The 20956-nt window shown below is 44.5% G+C and overlaps 1 protein-coding gene across 2 annotated transcripts in view; it reads left to right on the forward strand.

Moving 5' to 3' along the window:
- Positions 1 to 20956, forward strand: part of LOC146019740 (uncharacterized) — a 781584-nt gene that overhangs the window by 418322 nt on the left and 342306 nt on the right. The window lies entirely within an intron of this gene.

Genomic DNA, 20956 nt, shown 5'->3' on the forward strand with positions numbered 1-20956 from the left:
TTCTGCCCTCCTCAATCTCCTCAGGAGAATTTCTCTCTCACTCTCTCCTGCTCTCCTTTTTTTTTCATTCCGTTTTAATGTACAACAACTTTATTTAACTATTTACCTGGGGTACAATAAGTTCAATCCAAAGTCTCTCCCCCAACTGCAGGGAGAATGGAACAGTCCTTTTACCAACTGCTATGCATATACTGGAAGGGCAATACCACCTCATTATAATGGAGGGGGAATTGTTCCACATGCATTTTCCAACAAGTACTAACTATTTCACATCATTTTCTGTGAAAAGTTCTAGTTATATTTTGCTCCCTCATGAGGGATAATTAATAATCAAGCCATGAAAGAAGTTCATAATAACAGCATAACCATGTACAGTAACGGAGTGTACAAAATCCTAACACAGAGGTCATGTATCTTGTCCAATGTTTGTTAGATATTATAACACTGTAAACAGTCATTTTTTCAATATTTATACACCTCCAAAATATACTATACACATATTTTTATGTATTATTCAATATCCCTATTTGGGACCCTGACAATATGGGGTCACATCAGCCAAGTACAATAGAGCACAAATGGGGTAGGCCCAGTAGTCCACCCTGTCTTTAGATTCCTCCTGCATACAATACTAAGGATGAGGGTGTACCCTGATACATGGGGGAGGTAGGGGAGATACAGTGAGGATGATTCATGATGTGTAAATATATCCAAGATCAATATAAAAGTATCCTTGTCGCGGACCATAAAGAGGTTATGAGATTACCAATCATGAAGGAGGTCAGAAGCCCTCACCTTGAGAACAGAAAGAGTTCCTTGCAGTAAATCTTATACAATATGACACTTTTCTACACAATTTTGACAAATCAAGTGAAAAGTGTTAAAATGTATTCTATTTACTTAGGATTCCAATCCAATGCATGGTCCCATGTGCATTGGAATGGATCCAGAGATTACAACCGATGCAGCAAAGATACATCGGGTGGTGAATGGGATCGCATGGGATACATCATATGCAAACTGACAGCATGCAATCTAGCTGCCATGGCAATGATGCGGTGTGACATGAGAGGATATAGATTTTCTGACCTCTAGGTCTTCCATGACCCCAAGGCTCATGCAGTTGTCAGATAGTGCCACGGAAGATGCAGCAGGAGGCGTGACGCTCCCTTTCCGCAACGAGAGGACCACCATCCACGGCTGAAAAAAGGCCAAAATAAACATGCAGCATGCCCCTGAATTTCGGTTATTACGGGCTTCCCAGCAAGGCCTTGGCTCCGGTAGTGATGTCATTGGGTGGCTCCCACATGGGCCACACCTCTGTTAGGAGAAACCGTGCCCCTTTATCAGGTCTCTAGGCTGCACCATGTGTCTATGACTATAAAGGAGATTGATGGAGCGATGTAGAAATTCAACCACTTTCTGAGTAACCAGCTCATCGGGATATTTATGAAATGTATCTAACAGTAATTATTATATGATGACAAACATATCATTTACCAGGTCTGTAATCTAGCATAGGAAAATAAAGATATCTAATTTGCCCCACTACTTGGATAAGTTGGAAATAATCTTCCTGATAGGATAGTGGAAGGGTGTAGCCGGATACTGTAGATGGTTGATTTCAGCAGAGGGGGGAAATTATTTATAATGTGCCACAAATAGATTTGTTTTGTGCATGATGGTTGGTGGTCCTATGGCTTACATGTGTGTTTTGGTTGGTAGTTTATCTCTCTCCACTTTATCAGATTTGGTACGTCTGCTATTTATCACTAATACTTGCAACCATGATGTTACCATTTAAATCCCAAGCAGATCTTAGCTCATCGAGTAGGTCAGATCTATCGTTACTCTGTATCTTGTACAGAACAACAAAGTTACACTGAGAACCTAGTTAACCACTGATGGGAATTGGCGTCTTCTCTGGAGAGTATTCCAACCACATCTTTCCATGAATTCATTCCTCTCAGTGCCCCAAGAACAGGCCCAGTGGACAGTGATGACAATGATACTTAACCGCAAGATTATACGTCCTGGAATGTAACCCCGAACCGGCCATCAACATAGCAGATGTCAGACTTGCAGTCAGTGCAAAATGGTTCCTGAGGGTGGGTGCTGCCCTTCTGCTGGCAGTGTAACTGTGCAATACCGCAACTAAGCTCTGCTTAGCCAAATGCTGCTGATGTCAATGAATCCTAAGATTGCCGATCAAGGCTGATCCATGGTAAAAATGGGTACAACTGGTATCAGCCCGAAAATACGGCCTGAGAATTTGGCAAAGTTATTAAGCTGCCGAATTCTCAGAATCCGTATTTTCCGTAGGTTAATTCATTCATATTTTGCTGCTGAGTTTCTGGGCAGCCAAATATGGACCAGCCTGAAGCATTGCACAAATCAGATTGGTGCAGTCTTCTATGTCTAAAAAAAAAAATTAGAATAATTAAGTAAATTGTGTTGTCCCCCCCCCCCCCCCCACGAGGGCGGCTTTGCACAGCGCTTCGCTATGCAACATCCCCTCCCACCCTCCGTAAGCGCCGGGGGAAAGCCGCTCAGTGCGTATGCTTTGCCCGCATCGATGAACGCTATCATCGCTGTCCATACACTCTGGGCATAGTCGCCCAGTGTGTATGTACCTTTACTGCTTTAGCCGCGGTACCCGCCCCCCCCCCCCCCCCCCATAAGTATAACCAACCCTGTGCTCTCTGAGCCAGTGCTGCTTCCAGAAATACAGTGGAAAAGAGACCTGGGGTCCCCTTGTATTTCAAAATCCAGCACCGGGCTCTATGCCCGGGTCTGGATCCAAAAATATGGGGACAAAGGGAGTAGGGGTCTCCTGTAAATTTGAAACCAGCACTGGGCTCCATCTGCCATCAGGGTAATGCCACAACTGAGGGACACTTATTATGTAAGGTACCGCGGCTAAAGCAGTACACTATGCCCAGCGTGTATGGACAGCGATGATAGCGTTCATCACTGCGGGGAAAGCCGCTCAGTGCATACACACTGAGCGGCTTCCCCCCGCCGCTGACAGACGGGGCAGACAGCTTTGCATAACGGAGATATGCTGGTATAACCAGCAGATGAGCGGCTTTCCCAGTGATGTTGCGGGAGCGCGCAGCAGCACTCACCGCTCATCGCGGGGCCAAACACACTGGGCGGCTTTGAGCTGAAAGCAGCTCAAACCGGCTGTTTTGAGTGACTTTCAGCACAAAGTCACCCAGTGTGTACGGGCCTTAACTCTGGTTGGGTCCCTGGAGGAGTGGGGACCCCCAACAAATGGGTCCTCCCTCCAGGGTACCCCAGCCTGGGCTAAATACTAGGGCTGTCCCCAGCACCCCTGGGCGATGGGTGCTGGGCTGATTTCATTAAAGTATTAACAAAATAATTACATAAATAAGTATGGGTTGTGTAGTGGAACTACAATTCCCAGCAAGCCTCCCCCTTATGCAGGGATTTGGAGAACAACAAGTCCCAATATGCAGGGCTGTAATGGGCCCTCTGGGACTTGTAGTCCCTCTACAGAACCAATACCTCCACATAGTACACACATAGTAAAGTGTAACTTTCTTACACACACCATCCTTACATACTTACCTATCCTGATAACGCAGGTTCGTCCACTTGTCCTGTAGAATCCCATGGGTACCTGTGAAAAAAATTATATCTACCAGCTTTGGTGTAGATCGGTCCTCTTTGGTCAAAAGTATGAAATCCATGGGTTAAAAATAACAAAACATGCAAACACCAGGCTCCAGCGGACACTGAGGAGCTGCTTGCATACATGTCAGTCACTAGGACTACCCTCAGCCTATCAGGAGCGGCCTCTGCACCTGATACACTTGGGAAATGGAAATATTGACCAAAGTCGCTAATCCCTTTATAAGGGGCGCAACTGCACTCAGTATAATAATATCAACACTATGTATAGTACAGAAATGTTAAATAAATAAATTAAATAAGCATAAAAATGGATACAATCATGAAGTGCAGGCTTCAGATCTGACTGCTGTTTTGAGCGACTTTCAGCTCAAAGTCACCCAGTGTGTACGGGCCTTAAATAATGATAATGCTAAAAAATTCAAATTTACAAACATAACAAAAAAATACATAATGCAAAAAATGCCATTAAAATTAAAAAATTCCCAAAAAAGAAAAAAATTACATAGTTCCAAAAATATAATTTCTTTTTTGATAAAACGTTACAGATGCAGAAAAAAGGCAAAAACCATGCCCCACAAAAAAAAAAAAAAATTGCTGTTCAGGGAATGTCTGGGGATTCTGGGAAACCCCAGCAACACAAATGACACTAGGCAGCCGCCTCCTGGGTCTGATGGAATACAGTAGCTGCCAGGCTTAAAACAAGAGAAGGGTAAAGTTCGAGCAATGCTAATTTCACAACCGAACCTGAGCAACGCCGGGACCTCAGCTGGTCGTGAATAAGTAAAATGAACAGATATACAGCGTAGACCAACAAAACATTTCTATTAGAACATTGCAAAACAAAGTAAGTAGCCACACAGGGTTATCAGTTATTGGTGTGTACACACTTGTACAATGTGCATGAGATTGTGACTATATAGTCAAAATCTCATCTGGATCTCATGCAGATTGCACAGGTTTTAACCCTTGCGATCCCGATGCGCGCTCCCGTATCGCAGCCAGAAAGTCTTGACTGCATAGACTATATAGTGCAGCTCTGCACTATATAGTCTAAATTGTATGCAGATAGTCTAAATTGTAATATAGTCTAAATTGTACAAGTGTGTACACAGCGTAAAGCTGTGTACACACGGTGAGATTTGACATTAGATTGTGACTATATAGTCAAAATCGCATACATATCGTTAGCAGATTGTATGCAGATCTCACAGGTTTTTACCTTGCGCTCCCGATGCGCGCTCCTGGGACAGCACAAATCGAAACCCAGATAGACAGGGCAGCAATGACTATATAGTGCAAATCTAATGCAGATTGTATGATTTGTATGTTACTAGTACAGAGACAGCAAAGATTGTACAGCACTCGGATCTTAAGTCGAATAACAAGGGGATCTCACCGTGTGTACACACCATTAGACATTGACAATTCATTAGACTTCCAGGCTGAAATCCCAGTAACTTTCCCGAATTGCCCATTGACAGTTAAGGAAACACATATTCTGTGCCTTATACAGTACATCGTATACAGTATATTTTATGTTACTTGCACTGACCCAAAGATCCAACCAGAGGAGCTGACAATCTAAGGACTGTAGCAATATGGACAGGAGCCCCGACTACAGGATCAGTACAGGATTTTACATTGTTTATTTCATAACACACACACACACACACATTTTATTAATTCGCAATAATGAAACCACAACTTATTGTACTTACCAGCACTTCGCTCTGATCAGAGACACTCATATGTGTATGTCTGATAGCTTTGTACTGTCTCTGTTACATAGAGGTTTTTTTTCCTTTAAATCAAAGTCCTCTGCTTTGTCATCTGGTGCTATATAAAGCCAGCATTCAGTGATAATAGTGATAAGAACTCGCTACAAATATGCTATTACTGTACTTCCTCTTGGGCCTATTCCATGATTTCAGAAGCTGGTGCTTTTTAGCAGATACAGTCACAATTAGACCAAAAATATAGGCATGCTGTATATCAATGTGTGCGACTGTATCTGCATAACAAAGGAATTACACTGTTTGGCTGGGAAATACTGTTGCAGATCATTTATGCAGTTACAGTCGCAATAACATACAGAATATGGGCACGCTTTATTGCATTTTAATCAGCAAAGCCTGCTTGTGCATCTGAATTCTATGGTGAAAAACAGGTGGGGGGAATGAAACATTAAATGTACAGTACATGAGCTATTTTGACAACAAAGTATATATTTGCATTTTTAAGGTAAAAATGTTTTTTACATTGTTTATATATTACATATGTACTCACCCAAACAAACCAGCTGTAAAGATGTCTGACTTTATCAAGCTGTATTGCGTCCAAGTAACAAACTCGTATCCTAGTACTTTGGCCGAAAGCTTCCTCAGATGCTATGACATTGGCCGACTTGTAAAATGTTCATTTTTTGCTAAAAAAAAATCGAAAAAATTGAACCAAAATGGTCTTGTTACATCCCGGCCCATATGAAGATTAGCCATTATTTCCCCAAGATTTTTGTCTGTGTGTACAGTAGGGCGGAGTGAAAAAACTGAAATTGAGAAATTCAAAATCGGCTAGTGTGGGAAAGTTGTGACTTGACCTGAATAAGAAACGTGCAAAAGCTTTTTGATCTGAGTCAACATCTTCTGTCCTGGCAAGAGGCCAAAAGGTGAAAAATACAAAAACTATGAAGATGCTCCGATCTAGTTAAAATTATGTCAGGATCTCTTAGAGTGGTTTATTAATATACTTTAGCATAGTAAAAAAAACGGTACTTGTTTCCCAGCACGGCGCCCATCTCGTTGATTGTATGCCTTAAGTTTAAGGCACTTAAGGCATACAATCAACGCGATGGACCCGATTTTGTGTCAATCACCAGCTAATTTGCCGGTGAAAGACAAAATCGGGTTGATCGCGTCCATCGCGGCCCCTAATAAGGGTCCGCGATGCGACCAACGCGATCAACCTGATTTTCCCATAGGGAACAATGTTAATTTTTTTTTCAGTGAAAATCGGGTTGATCGCGTCGGTCGCGGCCCATTATAATGGGCCGTGATGCGATCAACGCGATAAACCCGATTTTACATAGGTGACAATGTGAAATGGGCCAATATGGCCCATTTCACATTGAATATGGTTAAAAATGATGTTTAAAAATGAAGCCCGCGAGGGGACACTGATACCTGTGAAGGTATCCGCGTCCCTCGCGGGGCTCGCTGCGCTCGCCACGCTTCGGGCTTCACAGGTAATAGTAGGGTGGCATTAACAGTGGGTGGGGGGCATTTGAAACATGAGGGGGGTTTAGTATTAAAATGGGGGGGTTTTACATTGAAATCAATGTTAAATCGGGTCTCAGGGACCATTTTACATTGACATTGATCGGGTCGATCGCGTCGATCGCATCGCATGTGATTTGGTTGGCATGCGATGCGATCGACCCGATTTTTCCGACCCAATGCATACAATCAAAATCGGTGGCGCCGTGCTAGGAAACAAGTACCAAAAAAACTTACAAACTTGTCCTAGTGCAAAGTGAACGACTTTGGCGGGAGAAAAAATCCCTGATAAATGATTCGTTTTATGGTTTCAATTGTGAATATGGTGTTTTCTCCTGAATGTGTTTTCTTTTTTTTTTTTTTTGGAGGGGATGCTCTGTAATTAATGTGATCAAGAAAATAAACTTGGTGCAAAAAAAGCAGGGTAAATCCCTTTTGTTTGCCCATAATAGAATAGTGGCCTGAAGAACAGTTTTGCATCGGATTCAGTATTGAATCCCGGCGGTCGGGATCCCGGCGTTCAGAATCCCGACGCCGGAATCCCGACAGCCAAAATCCCGACAAGGGGGGGACGTGGGGGGCCCGATGCCTCGCTACGCTCGGCACACTAATTTATTCTCCCTCCAGGGGTGTCGTGGACACCCCAGGAGGGAGAATGTGTCGGGATTTCGGCGGTCGGGATTCCGGTGTCGGGATTCTGAACGCCGGGATCCCGACCGCCGGGATTTTAACTGCATCCCGCTTGCATCCCCTATGCTGGGAACATGAAAGGGCTGCATTACAGTATATAGTTATGCCAAAGATAAGCCAATATATTAACAGTTAAATAAGTTGAAGTGTATTATGATGTAATATACAAATACATCTAATGTTTAGTGATATTTAAAATGATACATTAAACACTGTTTTTCAATAACAGACTGCAACAGCTACTTCTTATTAGCATGATCTGACAACCAGACACTGTTATTGATAAGACAAAATATACCGCACTCACAGTGCTCCAAAAAAAATGCTAAATGGTATATTTTTTTAAAATTTACAGATTTCCAAAACAGTGCAGGTTTTTTTTTTTAAACTTGATTGACATTACTATCAAAAAACATTCCTAAATTCTTATAAGGTTGTAAAAAATATAATCAGCTTTACTCCATATGTGCTAATGTCCTGTTATATAGAAGGTTGGTAGGACATTAGTAGTGAAAAGGTAATGAGGCTTTTCTGTGAACGGTTGGATCACTGCGTTATGGCCCTTATTCAGATCTGATCGCAGTACAAATTTGTTCTCAAAATGGGCAAAACCATGCTGAAAGACGCTGGAGACTGTGACACCTTCCGTCCTCAGACATGCGCCTCCGTCCTCCTCATAGATGGCTATTCGCAAGTAACTGGAACGGCATCTATGCGTTTCGGAAAGCTATTTCCTTTATCAAGATATGATCTCTTGATAAAGGAAATAGCTTTCAAAAACGCATAGATGCCGTTCCTGTTACTTGCGAATATCCATCTATGAGGAGGACGGAAGCGCACGTCTGAGGATGGAAGGTGTCACAGTCTCCAGTGTCTGCAGCGCTTCTGACCGGTCCATCGGACACCCGCCTCGCTACCACCTCATTCACCTTCCTGTGTACATTTCCCCTGTTTGCCGGCTGGTTTGCATGCCTTTTGGAAAATAAATATCTTTCTTACCGTTGGAGATTGGGGTCCTGATTACAAAAATCCTGCTACGTGAACGCATGGTAGAACCACTAAGTAAGTGTTACCATTATATCAGTGTACAGACGCGGATATTTATATTGGTAGAAGATTTAAATAAACCATTACATGTATGCAGGGCAGAACTTAGAAGTAAGTGTAGCTAGGCAGTCACTTGGTGCCCCCCCCCCCCCCCCAAAAAAAAAAAAACAACCCCACAACAATGCACTCACCGTCCAGTTTGCAAAGTGGGATAGCCTCCAGCACCCTGGACACTGTGTGGCCACACTCCCGCGCAGGGTCTGCATCCTGTCCCGATGGCAGCATTTCCCTCAGGCTCCCGGCATAGGGGGGAAGCTGCATTTGTCTGTTGTCAACAACAGATGGATAGGGAAAATGACTGGTGCTGAGTGCTGACAGGGTGGGCTGTGACAGATGAGCCCTGCTCTCACTGCAATCAGGCGCAGGAGCTGTGCGCTGTGATGTGCGGGGCAGCTCTCCTGACCTGCCGGTTCCATGTTGCTGCAGCCAGGGCAGGCGGATAGGAAGGGGCACCTTCTGCAAGCCCCTGCCAGCGTCGGGCACCAAGCGCTCTGCTTGTGATCTTTCCAGCTCCACTTTGCAGCGAGTTCAGAAAGCACGGAACAAGGGCGCAATGAGAAGACTGATGCTGGCTGCTCAGCCCATACTACGGTGCTGCTACCACCGCAGGGAATGCGGCAGGGGTAGTATGGCAAACTGACACTCTGGTCCGGCGGCTTCCGGTTCTTGAGGAGAACAGTGGGACCTCCACTGCAAGGTTCCTCATTCGCGCCCCCCTATCCAGCGCCCGGTGCTTGTGACCCCCTAGCTCCCCCCTAGTTACGGCCCTGCATTATCACCTGCTATACCCTCGCACTGAAGCCCGACTTTCTATAGCGATGCATTTAGGAATGTTTAGTGATAGTAATGTCAACCAAGTTTAAAAAAAAAAAACAACCCTGCACTGTTTTTGAAATCTGTAAATTAAAAAAAAATACTATTTAGCATTTTTTGGAGCACTGTGAGTGCGGTATATTTTGTCTTATCAATAACAGTGTCTGGTTGTCAGATCATGCTAATAAGAAGTAGCTGTTGCAGTCTGTTATTGAAAAACAGTGTTTAATGTATAATTTTAAATATCACTAAACATTAGATGTATTTGTATATTACATCATAATACACTTCAACGTATTTAACTGTTAATGTATTGGCTTATCTTTGACATAATTATATGCTGTAATGCAGCCCATTCATGTTCCCAGCATAGGGGATGCAACACTGTTCTTCAGGCCAATTCATGTTTAAAATAAACTGCCACAAGAAAAGACAATAAACAGAAGTGTTTTAAATCCTGCACCTAAAGACCAGAGTGTAATGCATTGTTACTGACCTTACTGGAGCATTCAGCAAAGAGTGTGTTGGACATTAGAAGACACAGAGGTGCACTATTCTATTAAGGGCAAACAAAAGGGATTTAACCTGTTTTTTTGCACCAAGTTTAGTTTCTTGATCACATCAATTACATAGCATCGTCTCCATAAAAATAAAAAAATAAAACATGTTCTGGAGAAAACACCATATTCACAATTGAAACCATGAAAATGGGTCAATTATCAGGGATTTTTTCTCCCGCCAAAGTCAGTCACTTTGCACTAGGACAAGCTCGTACTCTCTTTTACTAAGCTAAAGTATATTACTCTAAGACATCCTGACATAATTATAACTAGATCGGAGCATCTTCACAGTTTTCGTGAAACTTTAGGCCTCTTGCCAGAACAGGAGATGTTGACTCAGATCAAAAAGCTTTTGCACGTTACTTATTCAGGTCAAGTCACAACTTTTCCACACTAGCCGATTTTGAATTTCTCAATTTCAGTTTTTTCACTCCGCCCTAGTGTGCAGTATGCATTTGGACACTGTTGGACCGAACCAATGCAGTGTAACTTGATTGGGTCCAGATTAAGTTCATACCCATTAAGATCCCCAATCAGGACACCCTGAGGCTCTAAGAGGCCCAAAAGGTGTCCGGCCAGTACAGTGGTAATATAATGTGGGAGAATGTGTGTGTTTCTGTGTGGTGCAAATACCGTATGTCCGTGCAGACCAAGTGATAACCAAGTGTTATCATAAACCAAGTTGATGTTATGGGGATTTCTCTGCAGCAAAGTGTAGTAATGCCAGCAGTCTCCTGCACTCAGAAACATGCTGATTACAGAATGTCCAAAGGTCAACACAAGTAAAGCAGGATATCTAGTACTGTATAATGTGTACAGCTAGATCTGGGGCTGGATGTAATAGGGTGCCATTTTTGAAAATTAGTGGTGAGCAGATTTGGATTCCCCACATCCGAACACCCTGAATCCGAGCCTTATCTCCTAGCCTGTTCGGGAATTTCCTCCCAGATCCGGAGCACAGGTCTCTGCAAAACATCAGATCCCGCTGTCAGATCTCACGAGATCCGGACCCCATATAAGTGCGGCACCATTTTCAGTCCAGGTTTGGACAGAGAGGGGATAGAAAGGTCTGTGGTGTGCTCCATGGTCTGATGATGGGGGGTGACCTGGTGCTCGGTCTGTGCAAAGTCATGGTGCTGCTACTCCAGTCCAGTAATACTGCTGTATAAGTCCAGTCCAGTGATACTGCTGTATAAGTCCAGCCCTGTGATACTGCTGTATAAATCCAGTCCAGTGATACTGCTGTATAAGTCCAGCCCTGTGATACTGCTGTATAAGTCCAGTCCAGTGATACTGCTGTATAAGTCCTGTCCAGTGATACTGCTGTATAAATCCAGTCCAGTGATACTGCTGTATAAGTCCAGTCCAGTGACACTGCTGTGTAAATCCAGTCCAGTGATACTGCTGTATAAATCCAGTCCAGTGACACTGCTGCATAAGTCCAGTCCAGTGATACTGCTGCATAAGTCCAGTGCAGTGACACTGCTGCATAAGTCCAGTCCAGTGATACTGCTGCATAAGTCCAGCCCTGTGATACTGCTGTATAAGTCCAGTCCAGTGATACTGCTGTATAAGTCCTGTCCAGTGATACTGCTGTATAAATCCAGTCCAGTGATACTGCTGTATAAGTCCAGTCCAGTGATACAGCTGTATAAGTCCAGTCCTGTGATACTGCTGTATAAGTCCAGTCCAGTGATACTGCTGTATAAGTCCAGTCCAGTGATACTGCTGCATAAGTCCAGCCCTGTGATAATGCTGTATAAGTCCAGTCCAGTGATACAGCTGTATAAGTCCAGTCCAGTGATACTGCTGTATAAGTCCAGTCCAGTGATACTGCTGCATAAGTCCAGTCCAGTGATACTGCTGCATAAGTCCAGTCCAGTGATACTGCTGCATAAGTCCAGCCCTGTGACACTGCTGTATAAGTCCAGTCCAGTGATACTGCTGTATAAGTCCAGTCCAGTGATACTGCTGTATAAGTCCAGTCCAGTGATACAGCTGTATAAGTCCAGTCCAGTGATACTGCTGTATAAGTCCAGTCCTGTGATACAGCTGTATAAGTCCAGTCCAGTGATACAGCTGTATAAGTCCAGTCCCGTGATACTGATGTATAAGTCCAGTCCAGTGATACTGCTGTATAAGTCCAGTCCAGTGATACAGCTGTATAAGTCCAGTCCTGTGATACTGCTGTATAAGTCCAGTCCAGTGATACTGCTGCATAAGTCCAGTCCAGTGATACTGCTGCATAAGTCCAGCCCTGTGATACTGCTGTATAAGTCCAGTCCAGTGATACAGCTGTATAAGTCCAGTCCAGTGATACTGCTGTATAAATCCAGTCCAGTGATACTGCTGTATAAGTCCAGTCCAGTGATACAGCTGTATAAGTCCAGTCCTGTGATACTACTGTATAAGTCCAGTCCAGTGATACTGCTGTATAGGTCCAGTCCAGTGATACTGCTGTATAAGTCCAGTCCTGTGATACTGCTGTATAAGTCCAGTCCAGTGATACTGCTGTATAAGTCCAGTCCTGTGATAGTGCTGTATAAGTCCAGTCCAGTGATACTGCTGTATAATTCCAGTCCAGGGATACTGCTGTATAAGTCCAGTCCTGTGATACTGCTGTATAAGTCCAGTCCAGTGATACTGCTGTATAAGTCCAGTCCAGTGATACTGCTGTATAAGTCCAGTCCTGTGATAGTGCTGTATAAGTCCAGTCCAGTGATACTACTGCATAAGTCCAGTCCAGTGATACTGCTGTATAAGTCCAGTCCTGTGATACTGCTGCATAAGTCCAGTCCAGTGATACTGCTGCATAAGTCCAGTCCAGTGATACTGCTGCATAAGTCCAGTCCAGTGATACTGCTGTATGAGTCCAGTCCAATGGTACTGCCGTTAAAGTTAATTTCAGTGATACTGCTGTATAGGTCCAGTCCAGTGATACAGCTGTATGAGTCCAGTCCTGTGGTGCTGCCATTAAAGTCCTGTGGTACTGCTGTTAAAGTCCAGTGATACTGCTGTATAAGTCCAGTCCAGTAATACTGCCATTAAACTCTAGTGATACTGCTGTTAAAGTCCAGTCCAGTGACACTGCAATTAAAGTCCAGTGGTACTGCCATTAAAGTCCAGTCCCGTGATACTGCTGTATAGGTCCAGTCCAGTGATACGGCTGTATAAGTCCAGTCCAGTAATATTGCCGTTAAACTCCAGTGATACTGCTGCTTAAGTCCAGTCCAGGGGTACTGCTGTTAAAGTCCATTGGTACTGCCATTAAAATCCAGTCCAGTAAACTACAGAAAAACTCCAGTGTTACTGCCATTAAAGTCCAGAGGTACTGCTGTTAAAGTCCAATGATACTGCCATTAAAGTCCAGTGATACTGCCATTAAAGTTCAGAGGTACTGCCATTAAGATCCAATGATACTGCCATTAAATTCCAGTTATACTGTCATTAAAGTCCAGGTTTTTCATATTGGTAAATTTCCCCCATTATGTGAATAAGGGGCACTAATTGTGGGACATTATGTGAATAAGGGGCACTCTGTGGTATGTGTACTGTATAAGGGGCTCTACTCTGCTATATAATGTAAGTAAGTGACTCTACTGTCTGATGTTATGTGAATAAGGGGGAACTACTGTGCAATGTTATTTGAATAATGGGCACTACTGTGTGACATTATGTGTATAAAGGGCACTACTGTGTGATGTTTTGTGGGCACTGCTCTATGTCATAATGTGTATAAGGTGTCCTACTCTGCTATGTAATGTGAATAAGGGACACTGCTCTGATATGTAATCTGAATACGGGGAACAACTCTGTGGCATAATGTTTATAAGGGTCTCTACTCTGCTACATAATGTAAATAAGGGACACTGCTCTGCTATGTAATGTGAATAAGAAGCACTACTGTGTGATGTTATGTGAATAAGGGGCACTCTTGTGTGACATTATGTGAATGAGGGGCACTACTGTTTAAGGATTCACGGTAGGAGTTGGTTATTTGTGCCAATCTGGACCACCCCGGGCAAAAAACCTGCAACATCTGTTCTCCCTCTTGATGATTACTTGGGAATATATATCATCATTTATGGGCCCATAAAAAAGGACTCTCCAGGACACCTCTCTATAACAGTTGGTGAGGATGATACAAACCCAACCAATGTGTATTATTATTGTTATTGTTTTTATTTTGGCTATACCATTCATTTTAGTTCATTATTATTACCGTATATACTCGAGTATAAGTCGACCGAAATATAAGCCGAGGCACCTAATTTTAAAAAAAAAAACTGGGAAAACTTATTGACTCAAGTGGGACCCTCACTCAAGTATAAGCCGAGGGGGGCTTTTTCAGCATAAAAAATGTTCTGAAAAAGTAGGCTTATACTCGAGTATATATGGTAAATACATTTGTGATAGATCGACCAATCTGCTTTTTAGCATTGTTTTTTAGCGCTGCTTAAATCCCCCCTTCCCCTTTTTCCGTGCACACCTGTTTGATGTTATGTAATAAGGAACACTACTATGTGACATTATGTGAAGAGGGGGCACTTTTGTGGGAAGTTTTGTAAATAAGGAGAACTACTGTGTGAAATAACAGTACATGAATAAGGGTTACTGCAGTGTGGTGTAAGGTGAATCATTTTACACAGCTTTTGTGGTCATGCTCCTAGAGAAACCATGCCCCGTATTGGAGGGTGGTTAGGAGCACCAATGCTCTCTCTATGTACAAAGAGAAACTAAATGTGTAGTTTTTGGCTCTGCTTTGGTGTGTACAGATGTGTCCTCCTCTGTGATCAGTGCCCTTGCTCTAAAACAATTAATAAAGTGAACACTATTTACAGTAATTGTCTACAATTGCTAAACAAGGGCTTGATCAACTGGAAAAAATGCCATCCCCTTTCTTTGTGTGTATTACGCACCAATGATGTGCCAGCTTTACCTAAGAAAACCAATCAAATGTCGAAATATGTTTGAATCGCCCTGCAGGATGAGCTCTGCTGTGTGAACTGCAATACAGATAATACACTAAACTGTATATTAGTAAGAGTAAGAAGTGGGAGGAGTCTGAAATAGTAAGGGGTGGAGTCTAGGCCAGGAGTCAGATTCTAACAATAAGGGGGGCCTGTGGTGCTCTAAATGCAAGGGTCTATAGCAGGCTTTCCCAACCACGGTCCTCAAGGCACACCAACAGTGCAGGTTTTAGTGATATCCAGGCTTCAGCACAGATGGTTTAATCAGAATCACTCAGGTACTAATTAAGTCACCTGGGGCGAGATTAATTGGGTTTACCGTTTTTGACAAAATGCGATTTAAACTCAAATCGCCGTGTATCGCCATTTTTTTTATATCGCATTTTTTCCCAGAAATCGCGTATTGAATGGCTGGCGCAAAGCCGCCCAAAAAGTGCGATACATGGCGATAGACGGCGATAAGGTGCGAATTGAGTCGATGTAATACGCCATAAAAGTGCGATTTCCGGGTTCGGTCATGTGCGTATTTGCGGCCAACCGGAGTGCGATTTACACCAATTCACCTGAACAGCCCATACAACATGCTAACCTATTGGCCCACCTTAGTCCCTTGCAATACGCATCACACCCCCTATATAAAGGGGCGCAGACGCCATTTTACCCTTTGAAAGGGAGTAAGGCGTTTGAGATGGAGAGGAGGTTTTGTCAGGTGCAGAGGAGGCAGAGGGACAGCCAGCTTTGGCCCAAACACCCCAACCACTGGGAGAGGTAGGAGAGTGAGAGCCAGCACTGGCAGAGGCAGGACAGGGAGAGCCAGCATGCTCCCAGCAAGAGCTGCGCCAGGGAGAGGCCACATGGTGGAAGCTGAGCAGGTGGCTATGGAGGATGAGGAGGAAGCAGGCACAAGCCAGGTGTCCTCACAGGAGGAACAGAGTGCCAGGCACACAGAGGAGGAGCTGCAACAGGGGGATTTCTCGGAGGTGGACTGGCCTGTGCAGGAGGCAGAGGAAGCTGAATTGGAGGTGCTGGGTGAAGAACCAGGACAGGAGGAGGAGGAGGAGGAGGAAGAGGGTGAGGCTGGAAATGTGGAGGAGGATGATGCAGCTCGTACAGCTAGTGGGAGGAAAGTCAGGTTCTCATATGAGGAGAATATGGTCCTGGTGCGTGCACTCCTGCCCCTGTATGACCGCCTACTTGGTCCTCACCATCATCGCACAAGTGTGGCAAGGAAGAAGGGGATGTGGGACAAGATCACCTCCGCGGTAAATGCAGTTAGCACACACAAGAAGAGTGTGCGCAACGTCAAAAAGCGATACAATGACATCAAGCGCCTCCTCAAAGCCAAGCTTGCCCTGGAGAAGAAAGAGGCCTGTCGCACAGGAGGTGGCCCTAGGCAGGAGGTCCGCTTTAAGGCATATGAGAGGCTGCTACGCCGAATCATCCCACCGGAGGTGCTTCCCGGCATCCACATTGCCGACACAGACAGGCCCCCCACTCCACCGCCAACTGGTAAGTGTCCACACATGTCAACTACCCATTTTGCTATGTCATGTGCGCATGCTATTATGCTGCTATGCTTTATGTGTCCAAAAGATTGCTGTGTGTGGAACTACATATCCCAGCAAAATCACATTTTGCTACCTTGCATTGCTAAATAATGGACTCTGCATGTTGCTGGGTTATGTAGTTCCACAGATCCTATTAATGTGTGCTGTCCTAAACACTGTAGGCCTGCAGTGTACCTGATTGTTAATCCTTATCAATCCTCTGGGTAGTTGGGAAAGCACTTTACAGTCACTTTTACATGTGTAATCTGCTGGTCTTTCCTGTTATTTGCAAGTGGATTCAAAAAATTGTTCACAGTCATAATACTCAAATAACCACTTCAGTTCAAAGTCTTCAAATTCCTTATGTAATCATATCAGGGTCCAAAAGTTTGATTGAGGAAAAGTTTTTATCTGCATCATGCGAAAAATGCCAGTTAGGTGCAAATGATCATAATGGAAAATGTCTTCTTCTTTCAAACTGCTCCAGCTCTGGTGTCCCAGCCTGCTGTTGACCAACATCAGCCACATCCGATTGGTGACACTGTCCAGTCTGCAGGTGAGATATCATAGTGTTACACACACACATTGCACAAATCACACATGCCTGTCCCCACCACAGTAGCCTGTGCCAATGCATAATGCATGAGCAACACCTAACCATTGAAACTAAGGTAACATGACCCACCATACAGCAATCTGCATAGCATACTTACCACTCTTTTCTCATGTGTAGGTCCTTCACAACCGATGCCTGAACCAACGGATCCCATGCAAAATATCGACGACATGAGTGAAATCATCCTGGAGACGGTGACATCGTTGGAACCTGCACAAACCAAGCACACCCAGTCAATGAAGCCCCCTATACACAGTCACATAGGCAGCAGCCCACAAGCATTGCACCCACCAACACCCCCACTAGTGCGGAGGAGTTGGCGCAATCCATCCATATTTTTAAGGGGAAACAACTCGCTTTTATGGAGGTGCAGACCACCCAACTAGAAACGGTGAAGGGGTATGTGCGGAACATAGCTCTGCAAATGAGAAGAATTTCGCAAAGTGTGCGGGCTAATGTAGGGACACAAATTCGTCTTGTCTCTACATTAGACACACGCTTAGCAGAAATTGGCCAAGCCATTCAGGGTCAAACTACTAATTTTCGAGGTCTAAATACCAACATGGTTGAACAGACCCAAGCTATTAATGGGCAAACAACTGCGTTGATGTCCCTACAAACGCAAATCAGCCTCAGTGCTAATACTTTGTTAGGTCAGCACCAAACCACATCTACCCAAAGCAGTAGTGTATCCTCCACACCCATGAGTGGGTCCCCCACTACTCCCCCACGGCGTAGTGTCCGTACTAGGGGTGGTGGTGCCACTACTGGTAAGGGTGCTAATTCCCGGGGCATTATTTAAACATGAATAATCTTCTTTGCATTTACATGTGTATCATGTTCTTTTTTGCATTCACTGTTGCAGTGATTCTTCCTGCAAATGTTTCATATGCTATGGCCTATGGCCAAATGTTTCTGCAAGTCAAAATTATTTGCATCCAGCAAACTTGTTGTCATTTTTTACAAATGATTACCCACACTGTTCTATTATGTATTGTCAACTAGTGACTTTTTAGCAGCCATGGGACTTTGGGTTGGGTGTGCTTATTAGTAATGGGATTTTAAGGAAATAGTCACATTTGAAGGGGATAAGCATTGGGAATTGCATACTGTATGTAGCCACCACTTTTTTTGCACCATTTCAAGCACCTGAAATCAATGATCCATGTCACCTCCATACATGAAGCCTATGTTAAATAGTAGTTGCCAACATTTGCACACTCTGAAAACTACAGTACTTACTTGACATTGTTATAGGTGTTATCATGTTGCCTGGCATAAAGTATGCTGTGGTGGGGTAGCTTGCAGGGGTTGGCCATTATTGTTGGTCTGCTTCTGGGCAATTAACATGGACAGGGAAAAATGTAATGTTACCAATGTATGTGTGTTACAGGTTCCCCATTACTATTCATTGTACACACACAAATTACCTGTGAAATGCTGCCGGATCATCCGTGTACGAACCACATCCCCCCTCTGTGTACTTCGCACTACAACATCAGTAGTTTGAGCTTCCTGCACGACTGCTGCAGGGGCCACATCAACATAATTTGGTTGACCCAAAGCTATGTTATGCAGCATGCAGCAAGCCTGGACAACCAAAACCACTTTGGCAGGGTGGTATAGCAGTGTACCTGCTGACCTGTCAAAACACCGAAATCGGTTTTTCAGCACCCCAAAGGTGCGTTCCACTACATTGCAGGTAGCAATATGTGCAGCATTGTAAGTGACTTACCAAGTAGCCAGCCCTCTGGCATGGTGTGGTTGTGGAAACGGTCCCAGAGAGCTGAGTGCCGCAGGATATAGGCATCATGACAGTTCCCGGGGTAGCCTGCAACCACACTGAGAATTCTGAGGTTGGCATCGCAGACCACCTGCACATTGAGGGAATGTCTGCCCCTGCGATTTACATAGACATGCTCCCTCACGTGCGGGGCCCGAATCCCAATGTGGGTGCAGTCTATGGCTCCCAGCACATTTGGAAATGCTGAGAGCCGATAGAATGCCACCTTCAGGTCCTGCCACTCGGACTCACAACGTGGGAATGTGATATATGTGCGCCACAGCTTCTTTAATGCATTTAACACTTGAGAAAAATGTTTAGAGAAAGTGGCTTGTGACACCCCCAAGGCCCATGAGCTCACAGACTGAGTGAAGCCTGTGGCAAACAAGTGGAGGGCACACATTCATTTCTGCAGCCCAGACACTGCATAGTTGGCCCCCCCACAAGGGTCCAAATCATCTCTCACCTGCTCATATAAGTTCAACAGGTTCTGTCGGTTCAACCTAAACATGTCCACCACCTGTTGATCAGAGAGGGAGTCCAGGTACACCCTAGCACGGTACCGACGAGAAGCACGGAGTGGTCAGGGTACCTGGATCTGGTGGGCAGCAGCAACCCTCCTGCGTAGCTCCTCCAAACGGCCCAGCTCACACACTAGCACCTCCAGTCCACTGTGCAAAATGTCCATCTCAAACAGCCTCACAGGTGTCCATAATCATGTTGGGGTATATGTAGGGGAGTTAGTAAGTGGTATGTGGGTCACCTGTGAGAGATTTAACCGTTTTTACGCTCAAACGGTGGCGATTTTTTGCAATCCGCCACCCTGGACTTGGTCTGTTTTTTTTGGGGGCAGAAATCGCACTTTGCTGCCGATTTCCAAATGCGGCAGACATTAAATTAGCGATTTGTATCTTTTTCAATGGGAAAACATCTGGATGCGATGTTGTAAATCGGCACTTCAGAAAGTGTGAATTAGCGGCAAAAAGTGCGATTTATGCCGCAAATCGGCACCCATTAAGTAGTCGATTTGGGGAAAAAAAAAAAAACGGCCGTTTTTGCGATATAAATCGCCCAAAACCCAACAACGATCTATAATAAATGTCACCCCTGTTCTCAAGACTGGATATCACTAAAACCTGCACTGTTGGTGTGCCTTGAGGACCGTGGTTGGGAATGCTTGGTCTATAGCATATTTGCCTACCCTCCCGGGATGGCCGGGAGGGTCCCATTAATCGGGTCCCCCTCCCGGCCCCCCGTGAAGGTGGGCAAGTCTCCCGCATTTTCGCAGGAGCCCCGGCTCCCCCATTCCCTGCGGTAATAAACTCTGAATTTTACGGGTCCAAGGGGAGGGGGCGGGGCTAAAATGACACGAATCATGTAATTCCGCGTCATTTTAGCCCCTCTCCCCGTACACGGACCCGCAAATTGATGCTGCCGGTCATGGGGGCAGGGCTTGGGGACAGCAGACTCGCCCCGCCCCCAAAACGTATCCTTGCCTCGCCCCCCTTTCACTACTCTCCGGGCTTCTCCCAGAGAGGAGTTTTACAAAGTCGACAAGTGTGGTCTATATTAGTCCCAGTAGGGCAATGCACGTGCTAATATAAATGTAAGGGGCACCTAGTAGCATTTCAGCTTCTATGGATGCAATGAGTGACTATCTCATGCCTTACCCATTATAAGCACCAACATGCCCCCCTCTACCCCCTAACACACCCACATCACCAGCTTCTATGGATGCCATGAGTGACTATCTCATGCCTTACCCATTATAAGCACCAACGGTCACCAGGGAAGCAGCCTTAGCATAAGGACACAATTATATTCAGCACACAATCAGCCCCTTAATGTTTTGATGAATAGTGATCATTACTAATCTCTAGATATGGTTATATTGATTTATTATATTAAGTATGTTTGATATGTTGGCTATATGCCAGA

Source organism: Crinia signifera, chromosome 7 (genome assembly GCF_055691185.1).
Source record: "Crinia signifera chromosome 7, ASM5569118v1, whole genome shotgun sequence".
Taxonomy (NCBI): Eukaryota; Metazoa; Chordata; class Amphibia; order Anura; family Myobatrachidae; genus Crinia; species Crinia signifera.